Here is a 13,591-nt window from a genome sequence, read left to right as displayed (position 1 = left end):
TTCTGAGAAAACACCCTGTGATCCTAATTCTGGATGGAGCACAAACACAGCAATGAAAAAGCAGAAACTGCGGGAAAGAGCGCGTATCAGAATGCTGCCCGTGTAATACACATCGCACAAAAAGTCCAGAGTTCAAATGACACACGGCACTCAGTTTCACAAGCTCAGGTGATCCATCCAAAGCAGCACAAAGCCGAAACTGAATGGCTGGATTAATTGACTTGTGAAATCCTTCCAGGCTGTGCCCCACATCTCTGTGGCAGTCTACTGGTGGTTTCAGCTGAACTGCCGACTGAAGCTGCCAAGGTTTTCTATCCCAGAGAGGAAGAACCTTAAGTTCCAACCAGGAAGTCCTTGACAGACATCAGTACACGGTAGACGTCCTCTTCTCTCTCTCTCTAACATCAACCTTCGATGAAAGGAACAACCCCAATGATCTCTCTTTACATCTGGTATGGAAACCTGGGGACAGGAAACAGTACTGGCAGTAATAACTATCCGCTTAATACCGTAGTCGTATCCATGGGAAACCATGAATGTGGATGAAAAAGAGGAGGCGAGGGGGGGAGGGAGGGGTGGTTGGTGCGGGGCGGCTAAATCCTTGTGCCAGTCTCAGAGTCGAGGTCTCGGCTCAGGATAGTGTCACAGCAGCCGTAGTGTGGTCCCACACAGCATGCATTAGTGGCCCGTCTGAAAGGGATTTAGGCCCGGGGCTTAGCACAGATCAGGCAGTGATTCGGTTGCCTCAGGCCATGGCTGGCAAGTCTCAGCTGAGACGCAACCTGGATTCCTATCGGGAAGGGAGGGAGGAAGGGATATTAAAGATGAAAATGTATATTGCGTTGTCTTGTCTAAAGATGCACTTGTTCATTTCTGTAAATAACAGACAGTAAAGACATCTAATCGGATCTATGTTGAGAGACATCAGATAGTCTAGAGTGACATTTATTCTCCGACGCATTTTACATTTAAGCTGACACCCAATTCTTGAATTGGAACAAAAAAACAGGTAATGTACAGGTCTGTGCAAGTCTTAGGCAACCGAGATTCTTTGCATGAATATTTGGATATTCAGTATTTGTGTTGCTGGATAAAAGTGTTTCCAAGTTCTTATTTCCTTATTTCTCAAAGCATTTTTTGCTTTACTGAAAACACTTTTGCACGGTACTGTACAATGAGACGGCAACAACATTTAAAATGCAGTTCAAAACACTCGTGCAACCATTCGATTCCAAATTTAGATGAGGACAGGGTTTGTACTCTAAGTTCTCCAGGCCTCAGCCAAGAACACTCTCATCCCAGCAGTTCTGTGTTTCCCAATGTTTGAACATGATAAAACTACGGTGTTGTCTATCGACCTGTCTCAATGCCAGAGAGTGTTCTTTAGCTTTGCGAGTGTGACAACAATACACTACACACTGATGTGTACGCTACTGAAAAAGTACGTTCAAAGTGCTGTTTACTTTTAAAACACTCTTCTCATTTCAGTGTTCACTTTATCAGACATGGCAGGCTGAATGTGATGACTATGGAAGTACATTCAGTCCACAGGGTAAAGTCAGCATTTTAGAAACCCTTATGTCTATACTTAGTCCCCCTCCAAGTGGAAAAGGATAATGCCCAAACAGATTTAGACCGAACAAGCTGAAAAGTTATAACCACTTGTTTTTTCCCCCATTACACCCTAGCTCTGCAGGACGGGGAAAAAACGTCCCCAAGCGATGTTGTGTAAACACATTCCCTGCATGCACTCCTCTGCCCCACCGCCCCACAGCCCTGTTGCCCCACAACACCTCAGCCCCACCCCTCCACCACCCCCCTCCCCCCTCCCCCACAGCTGGCCAGGCTTGCATAAGAGGCCTTGGCCCCAGTTCTGGATGTCATCTGGCCGTGTACGTCCCTGCCAATCCGCTCTACTGTGGCTCTGGTCCCAGCCCTGTGGACACCAGAGACCATGGATTAACAAGAGCGCCGGATTGAGGTTGCCCCTTATCGCTAGAAAAGGCACAACTTTTCCAGATTTAGGTATGAAATGTGTTGAGTTGGTGACCAGGGGTTACAGAGATAATCAGCATTCAAGTAATCCATGCTAAGCAGTCATCTTGGCCTTTCAACTTTCTAAATGAGTCAGGTGGCTGAACGGAGAGGGAATCCGGCTAGTAATCTGAAGGTCGCCAGTTCGATTCCTGACCGAGTGACGTTGTGCCTTGGTTAAGGCACTTCACCCTACTTGTGGGATTGACCCTGTACTTATTGTAAGTCGCTCTAGATAAGAGTGTCTGCTAAATGTAAAGGTGCAACTTCGTTTTGGCAGCGCTGTCATTTGACATGTGATCCTGCTGGTTGGTTTTTCCGGCCTCTCCTTTAATAAACGTTGACTTCGCATCAGCGCACTGCTGACCTTTCATCCAGGGTTCAAGTTCCTTGAAGCAAGACAAAAACAAATAATGCCTTGGAAGGTGCAAGCGCTCTCTTTCTTTTTTGACTGATCCTTTTTGAGTCGTCGCTCATCAACATACATCCCAATGATTGTCAGACCCTGAAGCATTCCTCTATAATTGCATCTGTACATGTCCATGTTAAAATGACAGTCATATTCATGACCAGAAACCCACTGATCCAACCATTACCCTGTGTGTGGACCCAGACAGAAATACATGTTTTCACAGCACGAGCCAAGGAATAACTCTCGTGGAACAATAACGTGTTCCTACATGTTCCACTGCCTGTCTGCGACTTCAACATGGCTGTTGTCTTAGAACTCTGAAGAAACACTGTCTGATTCATTCCTTTTGATCCCGAAGCACTGCTGTACTTGGCATGTCAACCAGTCCATGGCACAGAGCCCACTCAGTTGAGGGGGCAACCCCCCCCCTTCTGCCATCCTGACTTTGAAGTGTTAAGTACAAGAAGAGGGTCATACTTAGTGCATCAGCCAGGTTGGAACTGTTCTTTTCTACTTGGTCGTGTTTTGAAAAGCTTCTGCATACCAGGCGCCAACTGTCAGACATACAGACAACAAGCATAAGCCAACAAGGGTAGGAATATTGATTCGTCCTATCTTTTTTCCCAAGTGTAAAGAACATACATGGAATATGTGGTCTGGGCTTTGGCATTTAGATTGGAAAGGGAGGTCATGAGAGGTTTCCAATGCTAAGTCCCGATTTATTCTCAGTACTGAATGAATAAACAAAGGAACTTCGTTCTCTTCACCAAACAAATACAAAGAAACAGAGAGAACACAGAATCTGTCTCTCTGCCTTTCCATGAATGCGTTGGGGACCGTGGGTAATATCAGAGCAAGAACCTGGTAACTGATTTTAATAAAATGGTGCGACGTGACCGGATTCGTTACGCTTGTTTACAGAAAATCCCAAGTATTATTCTTCGCAATCACAACTTTTCACTGTTTAGTTTTACAAGCTCACAATGCAGTACATTTCAGGTTTTTACTTAAATTAAATCACATTTTCTGCAGTATTGGTTCCATAAAAGCTAAGTTTTCAGTGCGAAGATATTTGAATCGAGACGTAATGAGTGAATGTAAAGAGAAAGAGTTTGTTTGGCTGGATCCCTGAGTGTTACCTTCCCCTGAACACGGTTACAAAGAACGGCGATGCTCCAACAAGCACAGGCTAGCACTGATTAGCAGGTAATGCACTTAGTTCGGTAAGTAGGGCTAAGTTCCCCGGGAATCCGGTATGCCGTATAATCGGCATACCGTGGATTTACCTGGCCTGTTCTGGCATTGTGGTGTTGCCTGCCAACACCTGCTTATTTCATCAGCCCAGGCTGGGCCATTTTTTTTAAAAATTGCAGGAGTGCCCTGGCCAAGATGGGCATTAACCAATTAATACAAATTCAAAATGCACAACATAGGGAAATATAAAGTAAATGAGTCTGTCTGAGTCTGAGTCTGAAATGTGATAATGATCAGCATTGATAGGGGCATTTGAAGTCACATTTCATTTGACAGTGCTGCGCAAAACTGTAGGACTTGAAAACCACCTGCTTGACAGCCAGCAATGGTAAAGAGAATAAAATAGACCACGTCCTCCCTCTAAGCTTTAGTACTTGCGAGATGTCCTATTTTATCTCCCATTTCCTACTAGTCTTTGTCTCAGAGCCATGGGCCAGCTCCCTGGCTGACAAACAGGAAGAGACAGGCTGTCGATGGGTTATGCCTTCCCATCTGACCCTTGGCTCATCCAGACAGATTGGAAGCAACATTTAGAACATCTTACTGTGCTGAAACAGATAGGAGGTCATGCCAAGCACCACCCTAGACAGTTCAACCACAGTTCAGCCAACTAGCCTGCCAAGCCAACCGGCCATCTGTCTGTCTGTGCAACTGTTCGCTTGGCAACACATCCGTATATTGTATTCAAGTTAGGAGAGCCCAGTTTTGCTGATTTCACAATGAACACAGTGCTTCCAGCTCATGGGTTGTGACCTATGTCAATCTCAATGCACTTGTTTTACATCTAACATAATAATGCTCAAAACGCAAATGTCCATGATCACATTCGATTTTTCTTAATGTATCCCCTCTATGACCACTGCATTGTGCTGGCATGGGCATCAGAGAACACGGAGAAGATTTACATTTGGTCATTTAGCAGATGCTCTTATCCAGAGCGACTTACAGTAAGTACAGGGACATTCCCCCGAGGCAAGTAGGGTGAAGTGCCTTGACCAAGGACACTAAGTCATTTGGCTCAGCCGGGAATCGAACTGGCGACCTTTAGACTACCAGCCCGATTCCCTAACCGCTCTGCCACCTGACTCACTGTCATTATGTCATTATGATGTCATTATATTATTGTGACATAAGCATGAACATGTATGTCCGGGGTGCTTTCTGGCCATTTGCCGTGGTAGAGGGAAGCTAAAGTGCAAGAATACACACAATAGGGGTCAGGTGGCTGAGCGGTTAGGGAATCGGGCTAGTAATCTGAAGGCACTTCACCCTACTTGCCTTGGTAGAATTCCCCTGTACTTAATGTAAGTCGCTCTGGATAAGAGTGTCTGCTAAATGACTAAATGTAATGTAAATATAAATCCTTACAGAAACTAGAGGTCACAGACACAAGCACAAGTTTTTTTTAATTTGTTATCCAAGCATTCACAGGCTTATAAAGCCTTCAGCTATGACACATACACACACACACACATAGCACCGTGGCTGTAACAAGAACAGCTTGAATCGACACACTGTAAACATTCATAGTGCAACCAAGCACACAAGTGGTTTGTGTTTGGTCAGTGACATTTTCAGAACTAATATCAAGTCAAAATACTGTTGCGTACCACATCGTTCAGAGTGTAATCTGAGTAAATCCTTGTGTATTAAAGATTTCGAATATAATGCCAAACCACTGTGTGAGCTTTCACCAAGGTCATTCTACTGAGCCATGGAAGGTTGTCCAAACTGCCATTAGCAGCTTTACTGGTTACAGCTCTGAGGAGCAGGGCGGCATAAGACGTGAAGACTTGCAGATGTTCCCTGATTAAGAGCTTGTGCAATAATCAGCTTTATGGATATGCTTGTATGCTCTAAATATACGGCGCTTTCCCTCAACACAAGATGGCTTCCGTCAGAGAGAATGAAATTAGAAACTGAACTGGAAACGGAAAAGAATGTGTGTGAGGGTGTGAGTCTTTCGTACATGTCGGAGTAGGATGTTGGACGGATAGATGTTTTTGGATGTTATGGCTAGGGGTGTTGGATAGATAGTGACGTGCATGTTGCTTTCCCCTGACATAAATCGGTTTCAAACCTGAGCTTCAGTGTTTAGTGCAGTCTTAAATCTGAGGAAAGTACACACAATCCAGCTTTCTGCCCAGATTGCTAAGGGAACAGACTCCCGTTCAAATGTAAATAACGCATACTGTATAGAATAGACTTTGGGCAGGAAACCATGAATCAGAGTACCACAGAAACAGAAACATTGTTAAGCAGGCAGAGAGTCTTGTCATTGTGGCGTGCTCGTCTTCTATCTTGCCAGGGCCTTGAAATTGTGCTAGAATGTTTTCTTTTCGCAACTGAATTTGAGACATGCAAAACCAAGGCAATGCTAGGATCATTACATTTTGCATTTGGAGATAGCATCAGCCGCTCTTATAGGTCCCTTCAATTTACCAGACAGCTGTACATGTAAATGCAAGCGTGATAGCATCTAAAACAGCCTACTGTCTGAGGTCGGCCAGATCGTTTGACACTGGGCCTATTGTGAATTATGATGCAGACAAAAGATTTGAAATACGAAATGTACGCGAGGCTTCCCTTCCCGAGCTTCGGTGAAGAGGTCAGAGGTCAGGCCTCCATCCTCAGCGTCATCCACTGGCCTCCATGACTGTACTGATCCTCTCCCGCTGGCCCCAAGGCCGACTCCCCCCCCCCCCACCACCCTCCTGTCTTGCTCTGCCTCTCCCCCCCCCCCCCCTCCCCCCCCCCCTCCTGTCTTCTCAGGTTTCCCCAGTCTCATGAACACGCAACCTTGGATGGCCCTGCAGTTACAAACGACAGTATGTCCAAGCTTGGCGATTAAACTGAGCCCTCCAGGCAGCTGTGTCTGAATACAAGCCATGGTTAATGTAGAATAAGGGCCAAGCTCACGCTGGAAGTGACACTGGGCCTGCCAACTTGCAACACGTCTCTCAGTTGCATGGTCATGAGACGCCAGCCGTTTCGGGGGGGGTTTGACATAGGGTGTGTTTTGTAAAGCGACTGCTCTGAAAAAAAGTACCGTTGAGTGTATTCAGACGAGCTATTGCACTGGTGCATCATGTTTTTCCGTGACTGCTACTGGAGCCAAGGTTCTGGAAAGAGCTTTGGATCTTTGCAAGCTGATAAGAGAGTGGCGAGAGGATTGTTAATTCGCATCTCGGATTAAATGGATAAAAATTACAACTTCGATAACAATCGTTCAATCCGAAAAATGTGTCGGTGCAAGATTCAAGACAATGATGAATCATGTGAAACACACCCCATTCCACTCGAATGTCGGTATTTTTAGTCTCTCTGCAGTAGGAGACATCGTCCAGAGGTCAGTGAGTTAAAATGTGTAGGAGGGTTAAGAAGAGGATTTACCGGATGTTGATCCTTAGAGAAGTGTATTACCTCCATGTAGGGAGTTTCCATATGTGAGAAATCAACAGGTAGAAATCCTGTTGGCTAAGCAAGTCAACCGTTGGTCTTCATTAACACCTTGTTGCTTTGGCAAATGTTCATACAGTAGCCTACATACCCATGAAACTAAATATAGAAATCTTGTGTTTTGTATTTCTTTGACCATTCTGAGTACAGTGTGTAGTTTTACGGATAAATTCTGGCTGGCTCGTTTACTAGAACTGGAAACTCGTATATAAACTTAATTTATAGTGTTTTGCTCCTTATATTGCATGACCCAAATAGTTGGAGTCCATACATTCTGAAAGCCGAGGCAGTCTATTTATGTCATGAACCATAGACGACATAAACCCATCATGGTTTGGGCTGGCCTGATGTAAGGGTGTGACATTTCAGTGTTCATTCATCTCATCGTCACATTACCTCACTTCTATTACTTATCAAACCAACATTACACCATTGCTCACATCCTGTACCAATTGGGTTGCTGTGCTACTTGTGTGTCCATTAATATTGTAACTATTGAGTGGTCAGATGGCTGAGCGGTTAGGGAATATGGCTGAGCTGTTAGGGAATAGGGCTACCAATCAGAAGGTTGCCGGTTTAATTCCGGACTGGAAAATGACGTTGTGTCCCTGGGCAAGGCACTTCACCCTACTTGCCTCGGGGGAATGTCCCTGTACTTACTGTAAGTCGCTCTGAATAAGAGCGTCTGCTAAATGACTAAATTTAAACTAATAACAACTAGAGAGGGTACAATTTCTGGCGGAAATTGTGAGGTGTGCTTGCGTCCATTACTATGTTGCCTCCAAACCTAAGGTTTAAATTAATATCAAACATCCAAACATTTGCACAGGCACAGGTCAAATAGTAATCGCTTTATCCAATGAGCATTTGCTAGGGAGACCTGTGATGGCGGGGTTATGCAGAGTTCTGCATCCCGGGAATATTTATGACCCCGATCGGCAGCTGCCATCACTTCTGCGTATTTCGGAGATTCAATTACTCACTGCCTGTTACCCGCAACCACGTCAGCGATATGATTTACGTGCAATCACCATGCACCGAGCCCGCATGCAGCACAAAGGCATTTGTCATTTCCTCTGAGGCAGACTTCAATCACCAACCTACCTGACCCAGTCAAGCAGCCTCTTTTATATTTTGCCTTAGCTCCACTGAATACATCAGTCTACTGCTGATTACATCTAGTAGGTAGATAAGCAGCGGAGCTTTGAATGGATGTGTTTTTCCTCCTTCCTAATGACAAATGTCTCCTTCAGAACTGCGAGGAATTCAGTCGAGAATCTTGAAGAACACAGAAAGTGATTTACACGTCCATTAACCGGCTGGGTTACAAGAACAAGGTTGTTTCTCAGTTTTTTGACAGATTTTGAAAGTGCAGATTGTAAACTGTGTATGATGTGTCATACACTGAAATCTGAAAATAGCTATGCCTATTTGAATGCTGGTACACTGTTGGCACACCTGGAATCCGTTAGCAGAGAAATTCCCCTTGTGAGATTTGAAACCTTTTCCCGCCTTTGCAGGTGGCAGCTAATCACCCTCTCGGCAGAGCGAATGATCCGTTGCGGTCTACGCTTGTCCTTGCAAGGGGCAGCAGTGCACCAGATGGCCGATGGAGAAGGGGAAGTTGGAATTGATGATGCCAGGATAGACGCGCACCATCATTGGCTTTGGCAGGTGGGACCAACAGCTCGTCCTTCGCTGTTTCCTGTCGGTGATGGGGCTGACGTTGACGTCCTGGGTGACCATGGTGTCCAGGATGCTGAAGGGTCCCCCAGGGTCGACTGGGCAGTCACGCTGGGGGGAAGGGGGCTGGTGGGGCTGGGTACTTTCCACAACCATCTCCACCGTCTCTGGAGCGTTGAGCTCCATGTTGTTTTGGCAACACCAGGACACCAGATGGTCGGTCTCCCACCTGTAGGTGGAGTTTTCCCCACCAGAGGTGAGCCCAATGAGGGGGTGTGTATTATAATGGTACTAATGTGTTCACTCAGCAGACTCGTGATCCAAAGCATTGTAGAGGTTAGGCCGTAAACCTGGAAGCTCTTCATTTGCAGGCATATTCTCTATCGCTGAATGACAACCATCTCCAAAAACATTCTTTCATTTACACAGTCACAACAGTGTGCAATGTTTGAAACAACAAGTTTGTTGTTGAGCACAGGTCACTGAGACATTTAGGACATTCAGATCTTTTTTACAGAAACTAAGCTGATAGAAAAAGTCAAATAACTATAATGGGGTGGTCGTTTTGGACCCGAGGACACATAATGAAGGAACACGAAAACATACACAACAGGGGGTTAATGGATGATTCATCCTTGTCCTTCTCCATCAAGAACATAGTTTATGTCCAATGTTCCCAAGAGACGCTATCTTTGGAGAGAAAAAGGCTCCCACACGCTTAATTCGCCATCTGAAGTTCATCGAGGAAAAAGCCATCAGATGTTTTCGCTAATCTCCCCCTGTGAACGCATCCATTCTGTTATCAGTGTAGGATTTGCAGGTAATTGGCAAAGGGTTGCGGAGAATCGCTGCTATAAGTGTTATCTGGTTGGCTGCAGAGTGAACAAATACATGGGAAATGTAGTTGTGCTCCAGGCTAGAGCTATTCAGTGCTGTGTTAATCAGATTTGCTAGAGTAGCGTCACTCACCATTGCAAGGAGCAAAGAGCATTTATTTGATTGTATCACTAATTACATTTCCTGTGGTCTCCAGGACAGGCCAAGTGAAAATGAAAGGTTTGTCGCTAGGGGATTTATGAAGATATTATCGAAGGTGATTCTAAAAAGACAAATGATCAAAGAAAAAGCAATGTTATTGATTGCCGTTTTTACATATTCCCATATGTATTTTACTTGTACGATGTATTTCTTAAGTATTGTCTAACTAAGACAAGTGTACAAAGTACTTAGATTTTGTCACACACTATATAATTACAAGCAATTTGAGATTTCCTCTTCGGAAGCAAGGCAATGGCATTCCAAATAACAGTTTGTGTTGACGACAGCTTCTCGGAAGAAGACGTCTGTTTGAACTGCCTGCTGTTCAAGTGATCACAGGAGATAATAAATATGAAACCATTTAAGTGAGTATTTTAAGACTTTGCCTACATTTACTTTGAGTCACAGACAATGAAGTACAATTAACGTGTTTACTTAGCACTACATGTTCCAATGAGGCTCATTTGGCCGAATTAGAATCGTGTAAAATGTAAGGATCATTGTGGAATATTTCACAGCAGGCCACTGAGTAGCTTGAATAAACTGTGGACAAGCATAAGCCCCTTCCCCACAGGAGAACAAATTCAGAGACATAATGTCTCTATCGCTCTCGTAGTTGCCTAGGAAACATGAGAACACTTTATAAGTTGAATGACCCATAGACTGCGTGGGTTCTCCATTTACTCTGCTTGTAAACAAACACAAAATCAAACTGGCAGCTCTACCAATAGCAAGTACCCATCCAAATTATCTGTGGAATGAACAAAGTAGGAAGATGGAAAGTCATTTGGCACCGCTTTGTCCATTACTGAAGGAAGCTGTTCTTTTCCAGAGTCTCTCACCCTGCCAAGTTATTTGGCCAGCACACAGGGGCAAGCAAAATGATATACTGCACTGCCAAATCTGTAATAAAGCAGGGTTGTTCTCCTGGGGCGCGAGCGGGAGCAGTTAATTTGGATCTTCAGAATTGAAGGGACTTTAACAGAAGTGCATGAACTGCCTGCTGTGTTCCTATCAGTGGTGGGCAGAGGTAGAAGGTTCTCTGGCCAAGCTGTGCATGCCTGAGCAGCTGAGAACTGGAGTCCCTTAGGGGGAACAGTGATTAATGTTTGGGGGGCTGGCAGGAGAATGTTTTGTGGTTCACGGGGATGAGTATCCAGAATAGTACGGGGGAATATTGGTTTCTAGCATCCGCACGAATATAACTGCGACTGAAAATGCTTTTAAAAGATTGTTTCAGAACCTGCCTCCGCTCTAAACGCGACTTGATGCATCGCGGTAACATCGCATGTCTTTGGATAGCTATAAATACGCATCATTTTATATGAATCAGGGTCACAAGATTACCTTAAAGTGCTCTTGTGATAGTCCACTTAAAGTGGATCTCATGCCCAGTTGCACACACATACGTATATACTCTTGCATACGGTGTGTTGCTTTCCACTGCAACAGCCAGTATCCTTACTGGCCCAGAAAGTACCAGCTTGACTGACATCTTGACAATGTGCACTTCCCCTGATGAGCTACACAGGCATCAGCCTCTGATACATTTATAGAAACTCCCACTGAGTTCACCCACTAATTACCATTTGGGGGATGAGTCCCAGGAACATGTAACATATGTAATCAAGCTAAGAGGCTAAAACAGCAATTCCTGCTCCAATGACTGCTGGGAAGTGCACACGTAGTTCCAGAACGTGGGATGGAAACAAATAACCCGGTGAAATCATAAAGTGAGAAACAAGATCTTGAGTTCGATTCTTATTTTTTGTGAGTGTTTGTTAAAGCACAATGTCAATGTAACACCAAGAAGCTGAGACATCAGCTCCTTCCTGTTTATCTTGTTTAAGGATAAACCACTGTGATCGGTGGTTTGCCTGTCCGCTCGTCGACCTAGCTGAGTTGGTGCATCTGAGTTGATGATCAGAAAACAACAGCCGTGAATTTGTCCTTGACAATCATTCAGAGAACCAATCACGGTGCAAGGAAGAGCACGCCACCCTGAGGCACTAAAGCCTTGCAGTCGCATTTATTCGCAGGTAATAAAAAGACAGAACAATATTCAGACTTGCTATTAATTCTACAGTGGCAGAGTACATGACATAGCTGATATTACATGTCAGGCTGGATCCAGTCCCCTCCCATGGGTATATTTACTAGTCTCTAGTAATGATACAGTACCAAACTCTTGGATGAATCAGGCCGCATGTGTGAGGTAGCCAATATCAGCCTCGCCTTTCACTTGACATGTTTCTCGGTCACATTTTCATGGCAGTGGGGTGATGGATGATGGCAGTGGAACAAGGACTGGCTTCTTACTGATTACGAATGACCTTTCAGATTTTTTTAGATGTCACTGTTTTCTTCCACAGTGACTGACTAGGCTACACGAAAAACATCCTGTAATGTACATTTTGACTTCTGACAAAGAATACTTGCTTTTTTAGTTTGCTTAAAAAAACGATGACAATTTGAATCAATCAATCAATCAATTTCAAGCCATTTGAATTCAACGTCGTTCTGTGTGCTGACATTGTTTTAGGATGCTTGCTGTGAATGGCTACAACTGTTAGTATTATGACCCTTTATTTGATGTGAATCTCACAGCCCTGCCTGTGATTGGCTCGCGTGAAGGGAATTCTGAGGCCTCTCTGTTCCCAGGTCTTTTACGAGGCCAGATGGTTGGCTTCACACTCACAACGCATGCCCTCTCTTGCCTTTCCAACCCAGCCCGCTAGCTCTGCCTTTAGTACGAAGGAGCTGTAGTTCAGTTGCTACCAGTGGTGGTTTGCTCAAACCGTTCACCCTAACTAGTCTCCAGAGACCACAACCAGACCCTTATCTCATTCAACGAAATGTTCATGAAAACCATGCCGGCCTTCTCTCTTTCTTTTTCCCCGCTTTTGTTCGCTCTTTTCTTATTCTCCCGAACAATGTTTTACTTCCCCTGCCATCTGCTTTTGGTGGCGGGGCAGGGACGTACAGTATTAGCAGAGCTGCAGAATCCCTTATTTGTTTCCCTCTGCGGTTAATATATATATATATATATATATATATATATATATATATACATATATATATATATATATATATACATATATATATATATATATATATATATATATATATATATATATATATATATATATATATATATATATATATATATATATATATATATATATATATATATATATATATATATGAAAACCACTGTTTATATTTAATGTCTATCTATATTCACAAGTGTTTCTTTTGGGGGATTTGGTCATCATCTATGCAGTTTTTGGTTCCGACTAAGAGAACTGAGAGTTAGAAAAAGAACTGAGAGTTAGAAAAAGAACTGAGAGTTAGAAAAAGAACTGAGAGTTAGAATCGTTTATGAATTCCGAGGACGGAACCACTCCAATGAGGCTTGTATATTTTAATTCAATCAAAAGATACAACCTCGGGATGAGGGTTGTCTTGTTTAGAGGGGATCGGAGAGGGATGGCACCCACTGTTGAGAGTTCTTTGTTTTTCTGTACCAGTTAGGCTCTTTGAGTTTTCGTGGCTCGTCTTACTCTGCTGTTTCTGCTCTGTGCAAATGCTTGCCCTCCACACAGGCTCCTGACCCTGGAATCTAACCATAACACTAGGCTTTGTTCCCATAGGAACCTGATCTACAGCAGTAACTCTACCTGATCTTGTGTAACTCTTTCACTGTGGAAA

The 13,591-nt window shown here is 44.0% G+C and overlaps 2 long non-coding RNA genes across 3 annotated transcripts; both read left to right on the top strand.

Moving 5' to 3' along the window:
- Positions 1–1,898: 1,898 nt before the first annotated feature.
- LOC146220465 (uncharacterized) lies at positions 1,899–3,342 on the top strand. The gene is made up of 2 exons (XR_014750946.1): positions 1,899–2,025; positions 2,132–3,342. It is a non-coding gene; the product is annotated as an uncharacterized LOC146220465 (long non-coding RNA).
- A 5,349-nt stretch (positions 3,343–8,691) lies between these two features.
- On the top strand, positions 8,692–10,258 carry LOC146220464 (uncharacterized). Of its 2 annotated transcripts, none has more exons than XR_014750943.1 (2): positions 8,692–9,098; positions 10,168–10,258. It is a non-coding gene; the product is annotated as an uncharacterized LOC146220464 (long non-coding RNA). The 2 variants fall into 2 exon arrangements; XR_014750942.1 differs by lacking the exon at positions 8,692–9,098 and adding an exon at positions 9,226–9,935.
- The last annotated feature ends 3,333 nt before the right edge of the window (positions 10,259–13,591 follow it).

The sequence above is a fragment of the Hypomesus nipponensis genome, chromosome 27 (assembly GCF_054491055.1).
Source record: "Hypomesus nipponensis isolate SF chromosome 27, ASM5449105v1, whole genome shotgun sequence".
NCBI lineage: Eukaryota > Metazoa > Chordata > Actinopteri > Osmeriformes > Osmeridae > Hypomesus > Hypomesus nipponensis.
Note: the sequence above shows the minus strand (reverse complement) of the source record. Positions and strands in the feature narration are given on the sequence as shown.